Source organism: Labrus mixtus, chromosome 18, assembly GCF_963584025.1.
Source record: "Labrus mixtus chromosome 18, fLabMix1.1, whole genome shotgun sequence".
Classification (NCBI taxonomy): Eukaryota; Metazoa; Chordata; class Actinopteri; order Labriformes; family Labridae; genus Labrus; species Labrus mixtus.
In genome coordinates, this window is record NC_083629.1 from 10,034,311 (window position 1) to 10,053,214 (window position 18,904).

The 18,904-nt window shown below is 43.5% G+C and overlaps 1 protein-coding gene across 3 annotated transcripts in view; it reads left to right on the forward strand.

Annotated features, from left to right (window-relative positions):
- Window positions 1-18,904, forward strand: part of tiam2a (TIAM Rac1 associated GEF 2a) — a 71,966-nt gene continuing 53,062 nt past the window's right edge. For 2 of the 3 annotated variants that reach the window (XM_061062362.1, XM_061062364.1), the window contains exon 1: window positions 1-193. The gene's annotated coding sequence lies outside the window, so the exon portion shown is untranslated. Of the gene's footprint in view, window positions 194-18,067; window positions 18,395-18,904 lie in introns of those variants that run through there. The other variant, XM_061062363.1, reaches the window with a different exon arrangement.

Below are 18,904 nucleotides of genomic sequence, written 5' to 3' on the forward strand. Positions count from 1 at the left end.
GCAGTCTCTTGGCGCTCCGTCCCAGGAACGTTCGCTCTGGAAACAGAGGAACCGTGGACGTAAACGCCCGGGCGAAAATCACTTTTTATGTCTTTTATTAAACGCAAATACGTTACATGTATCGCTCCCGAAGAGGACAAGACGTCGACACTGAAAGAAGAGACAGTGTTTTAGTAAGGGGAAACATAAGCCGGTAAGTTGTAAGCGAACTTATCTCTCAGTCACGTTGGTTTTTAAAACAGTCCGTTCATTCCTGCAAGTGCGCTTTGTCTTCTGCGACACATAGACACTTCTTTCATCGGGATACTCTCACAAAGTTTTGTCAGCAACACAAAACTTTGCGGGTGTTTGTTATCACTCGGGATTTATTGTACCAGTGACCCCTCGCTGGTTGTTGTCACGCTGCAGCAGCTGTGACTGAAGTCATTATCCTTTAAAAAAAAAAAAAAAACATGTGATCAGAGTTTAATTTTAAATGTAGACTACACCACTGTGTAAAAAGTGCAGAGAGCTTCATCTGGGTTTATTGTGCACAAGAGACAGAGAATGACCTCTCCCTTTTCATTGATAATCATCAGATATTAAAACTGACAGTTTCCTCATTAGCAGGAAATATCTGTTTTTAAATCCTTAGGTTTGTGGAACCTAATTAGGTATGATAAATCCTGTCGGCGTGCTCTGCCTTGAAAATGAACGAAAACTCCAGAAGAAAGGTATTTGGGTGTCATAGTATTAACACAATATATCACTGAGTGTGGAGGTGTTCAGCTTGTAGTCCACATTAGTGTCAGTGAGACTGCTCATTGCTTCTCTTTCTTCCCTCTGATTTATGAACTCAGAGATTTGGGGGGGGCATTGGTCATTCCACTAAATGCTGGGTTATGTTTCCTCTGTCGTGTTTGAATGTGATTTACCGTGGGTTTGTATTGTTATTTGGCCTTGCGCTGGGGTGGAAGGGCGATCTTGCCACTTAACTGAGGTAACAAAAGGGCCCTGGGACCCCTGGAGTGAAGGGCCAACCCAGAGCAAACAATCCCAAGGAGCAGGAGGAAGGGCTGGGCATGCCTTTTGAACTGGTGGGGCCCTCTTGTCATGGAAACCCCACGCATGGGGGGGTGTCAGTCTGACTGTCCTGAGGAGGGTTGTAATAATAAAAACACAGGCTAATGTTTGACTTACAGACGCTGGCTGGCCTTGTTATTGATCAGTCTGAAGGCTTTGGCTGTCCAATATTCTTGCAGCTGTATGTGGTTGAAAGTCTTCAGCTGAGGAAATGTGTTGTTTTAATGGTAATGAAAGTGATTATTCTTTACTGAATGATGGATTAGACAAGCAGAGCCATTGTAAATGGTTTACTAATCATTGATTCAGTTTTTATTCAGGAAGTTATGGGCTCAGTTGTGTATGAGTGCAAGGAAAAAGAATGTCTTCATCATTGGAGGGGTGAACATGCTGTGTGATTGGTTTATATTTCATCCGGCCTTTCCGTTCCCCTGCTTGTGTAATGGGCTGCACAGAAATAGTATCTTACTTACATACTTGTTATTGTTCTTAAGTGTGCACCCAGTTCTTTGTTTTCAGAGATCAGTAAAAAAAATACAAAATAAACGCCTGGTCAGAAGCTCTGGCACTTCATGCATGTTTTTGCCACTGCGGTTCAAATTTTTGCGGTGAAGAATTCCTCAGCTACGAGGAACATAATGTTTTTATCATCCTGTTTTTCCCGGCTTTGCGATGGGGTCATGATTCAGAATGATTACTGATTGAGTGTGGACCATTATTCCTTTCTAGTGAAAAATGTGATTGTTTTTGCACGTTCACTTGTTTCCATTATGACACAGATGGGAGTTATGCCTTTGGCATGGCTGTCAGTATAGTCAAGGTTGTTTACTAGTAACTAAAGCCAAATGAAATGAAACCTCTCTCTGGGTGGCACAGAGTTGCTTCACAGGCATTTTCAGCTCATCTCTTGTCTTATTCAAGTTGAAAGGCTCAAGGAGCAGTGACATCATTACCACAGGAACTACCCTAAAAAACAACAACAAACATTTGTTTTGAAGTCAGTTGATATACAGTTTGTAACTTTGGGAGGATGTGACTCTTCTTGTCAGTGATACTTTGATGCTCTGTATCAACAGGGACCTTTTTGTCATGTGAAAAACGAACAATTGTTCTTGTTCATGCAGACTGTGTGTGAGTGCCCATCATCGTTAACTCTGAAGTGTTATGGCACACGGGCCGAGAAACGCTGATGTTTCATTTCTTCTCCTCTGCACACTTTTCTCCATATAAGGTGACTTGCATGTGACTTATCAGGCATGGGTAACATCCGTGTTTATTGTCGCACGGGGACAAAGGCCCTCCACTGTCTAGGTATAGAGGCACCGCAGGGGGAAACCATAGGGGGCTTTACATCTTCAAGACTAAAGGATTTGTAATGGATCAAATTGAAAACAACCTTTTCTTTTGTCAATAGCTCTATAAATTAACTCCTTTGTTAACAGAGAGATGTACTTTTTTAAATTTAGACAGACAAGTCAAGCAAATGTAATGGTAGCCTGTGTGTTTTTCTATTTCTTTCTTCTGTGGTTGAGATTATATTTGGCTTACAAAGAGTACACTGGTAGCGTACGGCCAGCAGTGTCCGGAGTGGTTGCTATAAAAAGCAGGTGGACTAAAAGCGGGTGCTGACAGCATCTTGGCCCAGACTTTGCTACCTCACTCACCGAGAGGTCCGACCAAAAGACACATGGGTGGCTCTGACCCCATCTGTGTGCACACAGCTACAGGTCAGCGAGCTTTCACCAACTCTGTCTTTAAGTGGCAGTTTGGACCGAAAACAATAATTGAACCCTGTCACTAAAAAAAACAGCTGTAAAGAGATGCTTTGTGCCTCGTGTGCTGCATAATTCATGATTCTGGATTTAACTCGTTTTGCTGTGGCTACTGGTTTGGTAGACACACACCCATCCACTTTGAGGGATTTGTTCAGTCAGCTGCACTTTGTGTATTTGCTCCAACACAAGATCGCCTGCTCCGCTGCACAAACGGGAACCTTCTGTCCGGCTCAGCGGAGTGACTTGGCCTCATCCGGATCAACCGATACACCCATTCATGGTCCTCTCCACCGCCATGCCGCCAGGACCTTTAAGGAGATTAATGCATGGGTCTTAATTGATTTGCTCGCCTTCTGGGTCACTTGCTAAAGAATGGATTGTGGGTTTGCAAAGAAAATGAAGATTAAATGGTGGTGGGCGCTTTAACAATGTGCTGGACAAGGTAACAGATTAGGAGTTACCATGTAGGCTATTGAGGTTGCAGGTGAAAACGGTGTCTTAAAACAGTGCCAGATGACTTCACTTGCGATCAAAGCTTTCATTAACCTCAAAGAAATAACTGCAAGACATGCCATTACCAATCTTTTATTGATGGCCGTATAAATCAAGTCGCAAATTGTGTACATGAAGTAAAAAGCCCCCATGGCAGCACTTGAGTAGCAGCGCGTGTAATGCCTGTAAGCTTACCAGACAGAGTACGATATTTCAGTCTGGAAAAAGGTGCTGTCGCGGCACTTTGAAACCTATGAAGTGATTTACAACCAGTGGAAATACAAGTAGTGGTTCGATTATCAAAATGTATGAACAATGAGGTAGAGGGGACAAAGACTGCTGGGCACAGAAGCTATTTGTTGGCGTATTGATCTGTGTATAGGACTTGATAATCTCTTGAAAATCCACCTGCTACAGACCCTGCTAGAGTGTTAGATCTCTACTGCTTGAAGCACACTCTTTCTGTTGTTTTTATTAATTAAGGACCCTTTGATTACAACTTTGTCAAGTTAGATCAAGTCTCTGCTTCCGGCAGCAGTCTGAGCGATATCTGTGTTTCTAATACCTCTTCAAAAGACGGCACATGTAGCCATGTTCTCCTGGCGATCCACAGCCCACATTTGTATGGAAATACCCCCATTCTTCACCCCCACCTCTCGGCTCTAAGCCTGCTCACCGGTCAATTCTTATAACAATAGAAATTGTGATTGATCTTCGCTACCTCGGCCCACTACAGCCGTAAGGTCTCACTTACTATCCATGTCCGATTGGAAAGGCAAACACAGCTGGTGCTACAGGCCAAAGTGCTCGCTGCTTGGATGTTCAGTTGGCGCCATGTGTCTTGTGTTTCCCTAATGATGGATGGAGCAAATTCTGGGTACACATTTGCTCCAACACATCCCACCTGCTCATCAGCCGCTGGCTGACCATCTCATTGATGAAAGCTAGGAAGTAAGGTTGTCAAACTTTTACATTCCTCAATACATTTTGATACCTTGTGTTTCAAAAAGATACAATCACCATGATTGGCAAACCAAAAAATGAATCAAAGCCTTTAAAATAACTAGAGAACTGCTTTGTGTGCTGGACTTTGCCGGCGTTGTTTTGGTTATTAAAACGAGAAATTACCCAAACCCGGACTTCTGTGTATTTGTTGCAGAGGTATCAACATCATTTGATTTTTACGAGCTTCAATGTAGCCTGATCAGTTCCCCATTGCAATATGATTTTGTGAGAGAGGATACATTTGTTTGAGTACCACAAAGTTCTAAAGAGCAGATGAGAAAAAATGATGTGATGTGCACTAATCCATCACTGACCACACACGGATCCTACTGTTTTCAAAATCCATTAATCATGGTTGCATCCCTATATAAGCCATCGCAGCACAAAATCACAAGAACTCTGCAGTCTTAGAAGATATTGATGTATTATGCTGCTCTTTATTTGCTCAGGGGTTTGCTCCACTGAACTGCGTTGAACATGACATGCCCTTATCATCCCTGTCGCCCTGGGCTTTGTGACAGACTCAAAGTGCTTTTGAGGTCTTTTGGCAGCCATTGTGTTGGTGTTTTGTGGAGGAACATTTTCAGGCTCATTAGCACCCCTTCCCCTGCCCACTCCCAGCTTTAGCCGTCTGTGGTTTGATCTCTGAACAAGATAAGCTCTTTTTTTTTTTTCCACTTCTCAGTCTTCAGGCCTTGTCATGTTGGTTCAGTCATTTGGCATCCAGCCAGTGTAAACAGAGACACGGTTCTGATTGCTTTAGGTCACTGACAATCCTGGCATCCACTCAGTGAACCAGCTCAATTAACGCTTTCTTGAAAATCTTTTTCTCCAAAGAGGTAAATGTACCTAAATAAACTGTTGCCTTGGGCAATATCAACTTCAAGGCCTAGCTTGCTGACAGGTCTCAGCTGTCAGAGGATCAAAGTTATATGAGTGATAAGCATGTAAAGAGATAAGAGTATAGAACCACAACTGGAGGAACATTTTATCAGTTTCATCAGAGGTGTACGCTTTTGTGAAATGGCAGCAAGAAAACAGTCTACTGTAATATGCATCAGATCTTCAATTTAGAGGAGTTCAGTTTCCAGCAGGCTGCAGTAGGAGAGCCTGTGTGTGGCCTTGCTTATTTTTACAGGACTTTCTGGATGCCTGAAGATCGACTAACCCATCTCCATTTCTGGCTATGGCGGACTTGAGTTTCCTCATCGCACAGAATCATCCAACTTCACTTTCTGTTGCTCTGTTCGAGCCAAGGCATGATCTCTGCTTGGCTGTTACAGCATGGCTCTCCATAACCCCCTTACTGCACAGTCCACAGCTCAGGTGGTTTTAACTGTTGATGGGCACAGGTGCAATGGGTTGTCTGGACTTTTCTACCAAGAAAACCCTTACAGAATCACACAGTTTTTGAATACCCTAAAGTAGCTGCAAATATATATTTTTAATCCTTGTTGCCTCCTAGTTCTGAGACATTTTTGCCAACAAACATGCCATCCATTTCCTGCCAATGCAACGCACGAGCAAAGGGTTTATACAAAGTCCAGAAGGTCAGTCTTATCGCAGGTAGGTTCCTCCGTGGGTTGATGCTAAGTCGAGCAGATTACGCAGAGTTCAGGTCGCTGCTCAGCTTGTTGCAGCTGGGAACACTCCTGCAATATTAATACACCTTTATCCTCAAAAGCTGTAAGAGCAGATGCCACCAGGCTCTCATAAATGGTGCCTTTTTAAAAGTTTTATCAGTCATGGGGTCACACTCATGTCAGAGGATTATGAAAGGTTGCCATTTTGGAAGAACCAATGCAATGTTATTAAATCTGTAATTAAATTCTGGTGTGCTATCGGAGTTGAAACAGAGGGTAACTCGTTCACATTGCTGCTGTAAACACACAAGACACTTGTGTCAGCTCTATGTACAGAAGAGACTACAGGCTATTAATGGTGTTTGACATTCAACCGCCATTGGAGAAGCTGAGGTCTAATTCGTCTGCTGCTCGATTCTAATGTTATTAAAGGTGCTGCAGCTATGAAAGTGAACTGCCTTCTTTATAGACTCCCACTGATCTGCTTCCCCTTCCCGAACTACTACATTGATTTAAAAAAAAAAAAAAAAGGTTATCGGAAAGTTCCAAGCTACACATTTGCAGCTTTGGCAGGTGGTAGAAGACAGATTTACTTTCTGAACTCAGCCTTCTGTCTATATACATATATATATATATATATATATATATATATATATATGTTGGGTTGAGATCAGTCTCCTTCGCTTTATGTCTCTCTCGGAAGTGAGCGTTAAATTGCTCTTCTAATCTTACTCCAAAGACGCATCAGTGTTTTTCCAAAAATGTTGAACTTTTCATATTCAAAGGATTACAAATTGCTATTGCTGCAGCTCCGTGGTGTTATTGTGAAGCAAAACTCTTTTTTTGCATGTAAAATAGGACAAAAAAGTTATATAGTTTTGGTTTACTGCAAAATTGAAGCTGCATTTAGATGGCGGCGACTTGGCCCTTTGGTAAGACTTTGTGACCACACCTTTCTCTGTGTCCTTGCCATGACACTTAATCCTATGGCTAGCACAGTACGGGTCATGTCACTCTAAGTCTCCCTCGAGGTTTGACCATCTCAACAGGACCATTATTGGCTTTCCAGATGAATGTCCCTGGATGTGAAGGGTGTCTAAGTGTCTACAGTTTAAGACTGTATTCTGGTGGGAAAAGAGGAGCGACTGACTCACAACTACAAGGCGTGTGTGTGTGTGTGTGTGTGTGATGAAGTATGTGGGGCCACTGTGTCACATACATTGTATAGCAGCTCTTCTTCCTTCATTCTTTCGAGTGGTATAACAAGCACTCTCTGTTATACGGCATAACTCTCTCATGCCTTCATTATCCATGTGGAGGGAGTAGCTGTGTGTGAACCGCCTGTTGCCGCTAACAGGGTGAAAGTTCTGATCTTCTTAGTATCTGCTTTCATCTCCCCACTATATATATATATATATATATATATATATAAAAAGAAGCTCTATCAGACATGTTGCAATTTTTTTCACACCTTCCTCCTTTATATACTCATTGATATTCACCTTGCATGATCTAGGATCCTGTGTAAAGTGAATGCAAACAGCAGTGAAGTCATTCATTATAAATCATTTCCCCTTTGGAAGGGTGAAATCATTTATTCACAGTCTCATGAGGTTAGTGATCCAAGGAGCACGCCCTGACTGGTGACTAATAGGTGGCTGATGTTGTGTCACTCAGCCCGCCGACAAGCACTGGAAACACTTTGCCGTCTAGGATATTACGTTTTTATCTTCACTGTCAAACAAAGGAGTACTAGAAAGCTTTGTTTCCTTTTTATTTGCCTTAGGTGTCTGAGCAGGGTTGTGACAGTTTTCATCAGGGATTGCCAATTTCCTCAGTCCAACCGTCTGTTTCTGCTGGCATCGACTCTATCTGCGAAAGAATGACTTTAATAACTGTGATGTTTTCTTGAAGCTATTTTCGAAAACCATGCCTGTCTCTTTAGGCGCTCGTCCTGCTCCTCGGTAGTCATTTTGCCGCGTGTGAGCTGGCGGTTGTGTCTCCAGCAGCAAGCCCTGTGGTCTGCTCGCGTGGAGAAATCAGCCTCACTGGAAAGTTGCGGCTGCTCTTTTTAAATTTTTTTTTTTTTTTATCCTAATAACAATATTACACAGTGCATGAGTTTGAACTGGCATGCCCAGGCTTCAACTTTTAAAAGTAAAGAAACGCCAGGAACTGGGGTTTCCTGATGGTTAAGATGATTTTGAAAGTTCAGTGAGCTCGGTGAAAGCTGTACTTAGACAGTCATGTTGTGTTATTGGCCTTTTTTTTTTTTTTTTACTTTTTTTTTTTTTTACTTTTCACACAATGATTCATGTTAGTTTTTCCTGTGGCTGATGAAATGTTGAACTCAGAAGTTGAAAGCTCATTTGTATCTCTTTTGCATGCACAATGCGTAATTGGCCCTTAAGTTCGGCCTAAGAGAAAGTACGCCATTAATCAGAGGGCAGCTTTCCCAAGATGATGACAATGTGTCTGTGTGTGTGTGTATTGTGTGTCCACAGGGTTTGTCTTAAGTGCTCATGCTCGGTCCCAGACAAGCCTGCTGCTTTTGTTAATCACACTATCATACACTGCCACAGGCGTTTTTTTTTTTTCTTACCCAGCAAAGTATTTTAACAAGCTGGAAGACTGCACTCATTCTTTCCGATCTTTTACCACCATCCATATCATCATGCTTAATGTCTGGGCGCTTTGGCCTGCAGCGCATTACACTTTTTGGGCAGCCGCATGAGTCCAAGGCCAAGATACTCTTCTGTAGCATGAGCATTTCTGTAAAAAAGGTTAGTATCATCTTCTATATGCTGTGTGCAGAGCGACATCAGAGCCACTTTGATGTAGTCTGAGACAAAACAGCCTCACAGACAAGTCAGATCAAGTTAGATTTTTCAAACCACCCTATGCTTCTGTGGTCATAATAGCTGTTTAAAGTGGGTTTTGGAATATGAGTCTTGGCAGTGTGTAGTGTCAGAACACCCTGGCACCTACTCTGTTGTTATTATCTAGTCAGAGTGTCATCCTGTTCTCTTGATCATTCAGGAGTCGGATAATCTGCAAATTTCTCACTTTCAACAGCAACTCTTTCTGCATTTTATTATTATTATTATTTTTTTTTTTTTATACTTTCCTCTCCCTGGGTGAGGGTGGAACAGTTGCCGTATCTTCCCCAGAAATGAAATGAGAGAAACAGTGGATGGTTTGTAGTCAGCCGGTTGCCTCACGGGTTAAGGATCCATCTCAATTCCTTCCTAAGCCCTCCCCTGCTTAGGAGGAGAAGGCTGTGAATAAATACCACCCTTGTCCTCTCATAATGGAACAGCTTGACCTTCTGTGACCTTTGCTGGTCGGAGCATCTGCCTGTCGATTCCGCAGGCCCATCCTGTGGGACCTCGGCGGGTTGTCACATCTGTCTGTGGGTCAGTAATTTAATTGGTCGAGGAATTTCTTAAACAGAATAAAAAATTTAGGGCAGGCCTGTCATTTTTCAGGCTGACAAAAGAAGCGTGTCAGCTTGACTATGCTGTTGATTTACAGTCTGTAATCCTGAGAAAGTACTTGTTTCTCTCTGTGCGCCATGCATGTCGACTGCATAATGAGAGTGGTCCTCATTGACATTCTTGTGCCTCCCTGTATGGATGAGATAATAATGAGTTTGGCAGGGGGCCTTAATTTAATCATGTCGGTAAAAGTGGTGCACATGTGGCGCAGCTGCTAGCGCTTAGCCCAGTCTTGCCATGCCCCTATGAGGTACCATTCGATGCCTGATTTAGCTTGTTTCTGTGATATCAGTCTTTATGGAGCACATTCCTCAGTGAAAAGGCTTTGCGGAGCTGGACAAAGGAGTTTGTTTTGCAAAGATCTGCGTCCGAGTTTTCAGTAGCAAGCGAGTGAGCTCACGTGCCACTGCATCCGCGTGACTGGAGAAACTGGTTTAGGTGTTTTTCCTGCAGCCAGCACAGGTCAGTCTTTGTTGTTTTGTTGATTTAACTCCCCCCCGAGTTCAACACAGTGCTGCTTTGTGGAGCACCTGTTCTGGATTATGGGTTGATAACGGCTCGCGGCTAATTTCGTGTGATAATTCAACGGTGAAATCGAATCTCACCTTTGCCACTCGGGCTCCTTCAGGGTGAGCTTTAGATAATTCCTACAGTGTTAAGACTCAAAATCTGTTTCTACTCGAAAATTGTCTTTAAACAGGTTTAACACAGCTTTTCAAAAGTTAACCTATGACACCGCTCGGCTGTGAAAACTAGGTCAATGGTTGTGCACTGACTGAGCGTCTGCTTGAAAAGAAGCAAGAAAACATGCAAAGTACTGTCCCCACACATCAACAAACACTGGCCGCAGGTGTTTAACCTGTTAGCGTTGAGTTTGCTTCTGCACAACATGACCATGTGGCCTTGTTTCTCACAAAAGCTTATGCACCCACAAGCAGACATACAAACACCTTTTCACTCCCCGCAGCTTGAAGCTAATGGTCGTGATTGTGCTTTTTATGCAACGAGGGATGGTCGTTTGTTAAGAAAATAGTCCTCAATCTGCGGTCTGATGAATGTAGAGTAGATTTGTTCTGATCCACTGACACATGTATTACATGTGGAAATGTGGTCCAGGCTTTTAGCACGCTTCACTGTAGGCCACTGCATGGTCCTCGTATGTGCACATGGTCTTCCTGCTGTTCCTTTGCAGATATGTAAAAGCCTTGTGCATGCACAGAGTAGCCTCGGACATTCAGACCTGTTGGCTCTAGTGAAGAGTAAAATGTCTGTGTGTCTATGTGTGAGTGGCTCCTCACCAGCTGTCTCACCCATCACCAGAGCTTTCAGGATGCTGAGCAGACAGCCCCAGCTCAGATTTCTGTCCTCTTATCTGTACTGTAGGTCTAAACTGTGGACTGTAACACATACTGTACATTATGGCCAGCTGGGACTTCAGCTGTATAAAACAAACTGTTTCAGTGAATAACAGGAGCTGCGTTCCTGTAAAAAAACAATATTCCACTGAAGCTGTCTTATCTCATAACCTGTATATTGCTTTGTGAATTTACCCACCGTTGATACACTGCCAGCTCAGTAGGTGTTATTAGTTTTTCTCTCTCTTTCTGTAGCAGCGCAGGTTTGCGTCAAAGGAAGGTTACCTCACATGTAGATTTACATGAGCTCTCTCGGCTTGTGAGACCAGACCTGTGGTTACTGAAGCAGTGCTGTAAGTAGGAAACATCATTTTGAGGGGCTGAACATGTGTTTAAGGGACACTCCAGGTACAGCATGGGATGTGTCTAAACAGAGGAGATTGCACCTGACGGATGGTTTATTTAGACCGTCCAGACCGTGCTCTTGTGTTTACATAGCTCTGGTGTAGGTCTGTGACCTGATCCTGACATACCCTTCCCTTTTATCCTGCCATCTACAGCCAGCAGCCTGACTGCACTCTACTCAGCCAGACACCAGGATGTATGCTTGTCTCACTCAGGCTCAACAGTGTGCCGAGAATACTAAAGCGTTTCTGCTGAAGCATCACATTAATTTTCATTTTAAGCAGAAATGAATTACACTGCTGCATTGTCTAATGCATTAGTAATGTGGTTTCAGGTCAGACGCTGCAATGAAGGTCGTTCCTAATGAGCAATGAAGTCCTGAAAAACGTTTTAAACAAGTAAATCCTCCGCTTTGGGGGAGAGGGATTACCCTACTTGTTGGTGGTTCAGTTTCTCTAGTTTGAGGCCTTTCTTTAAAGGTGCACTATGGAGTTTTGGTGGTGAAATTAGAAAATTGGAGAAGTGAAACAATTCAATGCTATATTTACTGAACTGAATACACAAACTTTATTCAAAGAAGAAATAGGTCCCTGTGACACTGTTTAGAGCTTAAAAGCTACCAGGAGAGTTACGGTTTCACTGTTGGGAGCCCCCCCCCCCCCCCCCCCCCCCCCCCACCATAACTTCTCTCGTATCATTTTATCTTCAAACACAGTTTTACAGAGACCACATTTTTCCTCTGAGGACAGTTTGTGTATAGAGTTATGAACATATACCACAGAATCTGTACACTTCTCCAACTTTCAAATTGCTCTAACAAAAACTACAAAGTGCAACTTTAAGTGTCAGTATAAAAAGTCAGAGAAAAGAGTGTACTGGAGGAGTTAGCTAAGTGAAAGGCATGTCATTAGTCACTGAATTATCTCATGCTAACACATACATTTTCCCCCCACATCTGCCAAGTCTGGATGATTTCCTCACCTGATAAAATCTATCATGAGCACTTAACAGAAGCAATCTTTCAGACCTGCCAGTGTTGGTAAAAAGGCTTTAATATGGACTATAATGGCCTCAGGTTAGGGTCGCTAATGGCCAGCTGAGCATTAGTTCCTTTGTTGCCTATCTTAACCTTGACCACGATGAGCAAACCTACCAGACATGCTCAGACTAGTCCAACCGCCTCTCATAGCATCCGTTTGGCTTTTTCCGTTTCCAGTTTGACACGTTTATCAGCTTTAGTGGTCAAGACATTGATGTATAGTCGACATAGAAAGTGCTGAGCGATGTGCTATCACCAGTTGCTGCCTGATTTTGTGTTTCCCCCCCCCTTCAGTGTCATTAGTTTTGTTTGCGCGAGGTGTCAGTCACATCGTCTGCTAACCGGTGTGGTCAGGTAAAAAAAAAATGCTCATGAATTCAATCAGAGCGAGCGGAGTGATTCATGTTCTATTTAGACTGACTGTGAGTTACACTTTGGCCCTTAATAGGCCATAAAATGAGAGCCATTGCCAGTTGGAGCGCTAGTTTACCATGAGCATATGGCTCGCCTTGGCATAGGGAGATAACATTTGAATTACCATACCCATTAGCTTCAACCTGTCCTCTGGCTTTTCGGGCTTAAATCACATGCCAGTGATCCATCAGCTCACAGAGTGCCAACAGATATTTTGAATAAAGTTCTGTGCTTGTATCGGGCAAATGTGGCGCCGGAGGTCCAAGTTTGGTGCTCTACACCCTGGGGGGGGGCACCAAGGGCAAAGTCCCTCTGGCGTCAGAGCTCCTCAAGAATGCAGAGAGGGATTAATGCACGTCTGTGGCGGTGATGGATGATACTGAGGGTCCAAACACACACACACACACACACACAAACACACTTGCATATATAAATGCCTACAGAGCATCTGGATGCAGATTGTTTGGCCTGCCCCTGCAGGAGTATATGCCAGCCTAGCACGTGTGGTTTGTGGATAGTCTGTCTGGGACAAAGCCAGGCTTGGTTATTTGCCCCACTACCCCAGATAGAGCTGCATTCACCAGCTGCATGTCATTTGGAGTGTGAGGGAATAGCTTTTATCATGCCAGTTCATGTCTGTGTGCATTTTGAGTGATTTGCTTTGTCCTTTTTTTAAATCGCGGATGAATCGATTTCTTCTCCCTCAATAGGTGGAGCCTTGCTGCTGGGGCCAGTGATTGATGCTGCGTGTTTGTGGTTTTGAATTTTGAATTTTTCTGTGCCACTTCTTCTCTCTACATGGAAACATCAATTACCGTACATGCATGCTCCTACCTGCTCCCATACCCCTGCTACCTCATTTGTTTCGCTGAATCCTCTGGTGATATTCTGTGACCTCCAGCCGCTGACTCTGTGTGACTGATATTGTACGGCGATGGTCAATGATCTGTGATGGATCACCTTAGGGATCCTGGAGTGTGTCTCACATGCCTGCTGCAGTACACTACAGAGGCTACTGCGATGGTAATGAGTGAGTGAGTCAAGGGCTGATGGTATTAATCACTAAAGCTCACGCCGCGGAGAGTGTGACAGATTATCCTGCAGCGTACAAAGGACAGCCACAGTCTCTTTCAGTGGAGATAATTCAGTATGAGTATTTGTGTTTAATGCAGGTGTTTTAAGGAGACATTTACTTTGTGTGTGCAAAATACACAAAGTCACTGTGAACCTCGGTGAGACGTTGCGGAGGTAGGAAGATTTTGTTTTTCCTGATGATGCCTGAGATCAAACCCACCTTACAGAGACTGTTCCCTTTCCCTTTCCTCCGCCTCAAAGGCACTTTTCTCTCGCTATCTCTTATCTGCGGGGAGATAATTAGGTATCTCTCTGTCCCCTTTGTGCACGGGAAGCTGTCGAGCTCTGCCCCCGACATTTGGAGCAGGGCTGGGTGTCGGCTTGTTTTCCCAGGAGCCTTTGGGGTGTTTCATCTGACCCAGTGGCTGCTAAAGACTCAACGTGCTTTGTATGCACTATGCACCGCCTGTCTCTCATTCTCTTACTGTCTACTGTCACCTCCGGGCAGTTTTAACTCCACTGTTTGAAGACAGGGGGTTCTTAATGCTTGATCTGCGTTAGCTCTGCTTTGAGTAGACAATGGCATAAAAGCTCAGCAAACAACAAGGCTGTTCTGCTGCAGCACAGATGAGGTGTGTGTTGTGTGTGTTGTGTGTGTTGTGTGTGTTGTGTGTGTGTGTGTGTGTTGTGTGTGTGTGTGTGTGTGTGTGTGTGTGTGTGTGTGATTGCACCACAAAATCAATCCAGCTAAACTGTGGGGATATCAGTTAGTTTGAAAGCTAGATACTGTAGCTGCGGATCAAGTTTGTGTGTGTGTGTGTGTGTTTGTACATTTTTCCTCCCCAGATTTAACCCTCAAAATGACCTTCCTCTGTCCATTAAGCTGCTTAATTAGCAGTGAAGCTGATGGAAAGCTGATTTGCACCTGCAGTCCTCCAGCTGTTTGCAAGATCTCACACTCACACACGTTTAATCTTTTTGTGGGAGCTCAGTTAACCGGCTCGTCCCTCTGCCATTCAAGTCATGCACTTGTAGAAGTACACATGCATTCAAACAAAACGTCAGTAGATGTGTGCTGACACCCTCTTGAGGATACTCAGAGTCATTGTTTGTCCACAAACAAAGCATCAGAAGATGCGTGCATCACATTTCTCATTTCAGACTTCAACACAGCCACTGTACACATTTTGTTCTTCATATACACCCGTCTCTTGTTTGTGCGACTTCTCCTGATTAATTTGAAGTCCAGTCCGACTGTCTGTGTTTTGGCTGCTTTGTCTGATTGTGGCTCCAATCTGTAGAAAATGGAACTGAGCTGACAGCAGGGGAGGCTGGCAGATAATAAAGATTTCACTGTATGGGACAGAGTGATGAAGAGGCAGGGAAGGAGTAATGGAGGATAGATAGAGGGAGGGATAACCTTTGTATGATTTCAATGTCACAGAGAGCTAGAGCCACATTTTCTTAATATTTGCATTTCATTGAATTTTGTAGTTTTTCTCTTGTCGCAATCAGATGTTTGGAGTTATTTATTTTTCTGGAAAACATCTCCTGTCAAAAGCAAACTTGTGAATGTGAGCTTTTAAAGTAAACATGTGGATTCCTCCACAAGATAACCCCAATTTAAAATGTTGATTGTGTTCAAGGGAGGACGCCATCCTCCAAAGAAAAGACTCGACCTTTCACCTTTACTTAAAGCATCCCAGCTTCAGTAAATGTCACAAGTCTACACCCCTGATTCCTCCAACAATCTAGTCATACTTAATGCATCCCCAGACCATGAAACATAAATCCTGTTTCTGGGTGAGGCAGTGTACTAATGTGTGCTAAAATGAGCAATTAAGATCAATTTATTTCATCCCGACGGACGTCTTACTCACAAATTGCCGCAGTCTGCGGTCCCCAGTGAGCGGGATAATCAATTGCATCAAACCATAAACGGCCTCCAGCTATGAAAGTGGCTCCATCATGCTGTTTATGAGGGAGGCAAGAAATATTGGCATGCTGACTGAAAACTCATCTTTCTTCTCTGACTCTTCTCCCCCACTTTATTTCTGCAAGCCATTCGTCAGCCTGCATGGGACCATTAGCATTCAACCGGTTTAAGTTTTCCATCAGGGTTGGATTATTTCATGTAATCCTTCAGAGATAAGATATGACATCATTTATGTATTTTACATAAAAAGTATGATTTACATGGAAAGTGGATACTCCTCTCAGTTTGAACATAATGGATGCATTTTTTGAAGGTAGGGTGCTATAGAGGTAATGTGCTGTTCGTAGCTCTCTAAATCATGATTTGATTTGTGTGTTCATTAATATTTTAGTTTGTAAGTTCATTCTTGTGAAAATTCTCATTTGAACTTCCTGGAGCCTCATGAACATTGTGACATTTGAGACGCTAGTACCAGCACATTAATTAGCATTCTTGCTTCCTGAGATACTTCAATTATTTATTTGTTGTCAAATGCTAACCTCAGCATGCTAACATTCTCCAAATGACAGTGGAGTAAAAAACAATACATACTTGGTTGAAATAGTGCACCACACTCATATTTTATTCCATCCAAAGATGTCCAGATATTTCAGTCTTGCCACAATGTTGAAATAACTGGCTGACAGACACATCCATTGAGCCTCAACATCAGCTTAACAAATGTGCGTTTTTTCATACTTACATACACCTACAGGTTTATATTATACAGAAAGACAATGAAAGTGTTATGGGCTTTAGTTGCTTTTTGTCTATGTCACAGTGGTCGCACGTTTCAGGGTAACATTCTGTGAGTGATGTGGGTTTTGTCACATTGCTGTTATCAGGCAGAGAGATAAATTGCCATCAGGGGACATGGACCTCTGTGTATTTGGTTCTTCTCTGCTCATAAACTTTTTAAAGCGTGTGTCACCACACTAACACAACAATAATACTCCAGAATGTTTCAGTTTGAAGGACATGCTTTACACTCTTCTTTCTTGAAGACGTGTCAATGGAATTACTTGGAGATGCGGGCATAAGTCAGGAGCCCAGAGCTTGGCTGAAGAGGGATTTAATTTGACTCTGGAGAGCTTGTTGGGGCCTTAATTGATCATAATTAGAGGTTAGACTATTTGGCCATGAGGAATTAGACCCAGCACCTGCCCTGAATGAATATTCATGGCAGCAGTCCTCCCTGCTTTCTCTCTCTCTCCCTCCCAGTTCACTCTTTTCAGTGTGTTGTTGACCAAACTTTTAGCTGCCTCCATGTAAAGGCGGACAAAGGGCTTTGAAAGGAGCTCCGACTCCGGCCATGGGCGCTATTGTGTTGTTAACAATGTTGTTTAGCCCCAGAGAACTCTGCTAATATTGTGTCTTGAAGCTGATGGCTCTGTCAAGCAGCAGGCTGATGGAAGGCTATTCCACAGCTGCTCAGAGAGCGTGGCGTGGTCATGACTTTGAATAGCCATTCAGGCCGAGATGAAATTCAAAGAGAAGAAATCGAGTGAGCATCCTAGTTACATAGACGTTCATGTTTTCCATTTGCAGAAGTGGTGTGATATGTCCCCGGCTGCATACCTGTAAAATTAAGCTCCAATGGAATAAACAACTAGTGAGTATGTTTTAGGAACATTCTGGGGCTCTTCATCCAGATCTGATGCTGTGCTGTGTTCCAGTGTGGCTTTTCTGAGCGGGTCCAGTTGGACTGTGTGACCACAGTTATGTGAACCATAGACAAATGGAGGCATGTGTGTGTTTTTAGACCAACGGCTGCCTCAAGTTCGTCTCTTCTGGGATAAGCCTTAGTCACAACACTTTGGGTTGCCTTTTCAGAATTTAAATTCCAAGAAATGTTTTCACTCGCTGCTATTCTTGTGGTTTGATTAGCTTCTTAAAAAGTAAGATGCATATTTTGCCCCTCTGGCCTCTAGAGATTTTCAAAACAGCTTAGCCATTTCGCTATAGTTTCCTCTTTGGCCCCAATTTTTTTTTTTCACACCACCACACTCAATGGCCTTTTTCTTATTCTCTGGCTCGCGCTCTCGTGCATACACACACAAATACAGTAAACACACACTCTTTCTTCGGTCTCTTGTCGCTGACTGCCTCCCCAGCCTCCTTCTGGGGGTCATTGTGGTATTTAGGGTCAGACAAGCGCTCCAGTCATTTCACCCTCAGTGGTGCCTCCCAGGCAGCGCTGCAGCCAACTTACGCCGGCTTGTCTGGCCCAATCGCCTCAAACAGCTATGGAAAACCGCCTTAGCTGTAACGAGCCCGGCATCCTCCTCCTAGCCAGCGGAAAAGCAGGATATAGGAAAAACAACACTGGAGTAGTGGAGACTCTCAATGGATGAGAGCTATAAAACATCTCTTGCTTCTCTTTCAGAGAGAGCTCTTCTGTTGAGAACTTTTCACTTTTTCCTCCCTGCTCTCCTGCTTTTCTTTTTGGCGCTCTGTTACCCAGGGTTACTCTCGGGAGGATTGTGATTCGCTGCTGTCTCGGAGCCGGGAGGGAGTTTCCACGTGTCCTCCAGTCCGTCTGGGTGTGTGTGAGTCAGATGCAGTGTGTGTGTGTGTGTGTATGTGTGTGTGTGTGTGTGTGTGTGTGTGTTGCTTTAAGACTCAACAAGCCTCCAATTTGGGATCAGACAACACCAGCTAGGGTTCTTCTTTGCAAGCTGTTCAAAGAGCTCTTAGATTAAAGCCCGGGCCACAGAGGTAAGAGATGCTATGGGCTCTGTGTTTTATCTTTCTCTCCCTTTGTTTCTCCTATTTACTGGATTAAGAGAAGACTGGGGTGAGGAGGTTGGATTGTGCTTCTCATTGTGCACATCAACAGGTGTGGGCTGCTCTATGTGATTGCTTGTGTTAGTGCTGTTTAATTACCATTTGTATTTGCCTGAGAGCAGTTTGTGCTTTAGTTTTTTTTCTCTAATTTCCATCCCTTCCACATGTATCCTCTTACATGAAAGTAAAACAAAAAGACCCTTTTCTACTTTGAGCCTTCATCACTTCTGCTGTGTGTTTCAGGGCTGTCGGCCTTCATTAGTTGCTCATGTTGACTCATGGAAATAACTGCAGTCTGACAAACTTACCACGTTGTTTAAACTTTGTAGCTCCCGCTGAAGTCGCTGGATACTTGCTCACATTATATGGAAGTGTTTGTAAATGTTTTCATTTTTGTGGCATGACTCTGGTAAAGCAGAGGCATACGTGTATAAATCACCC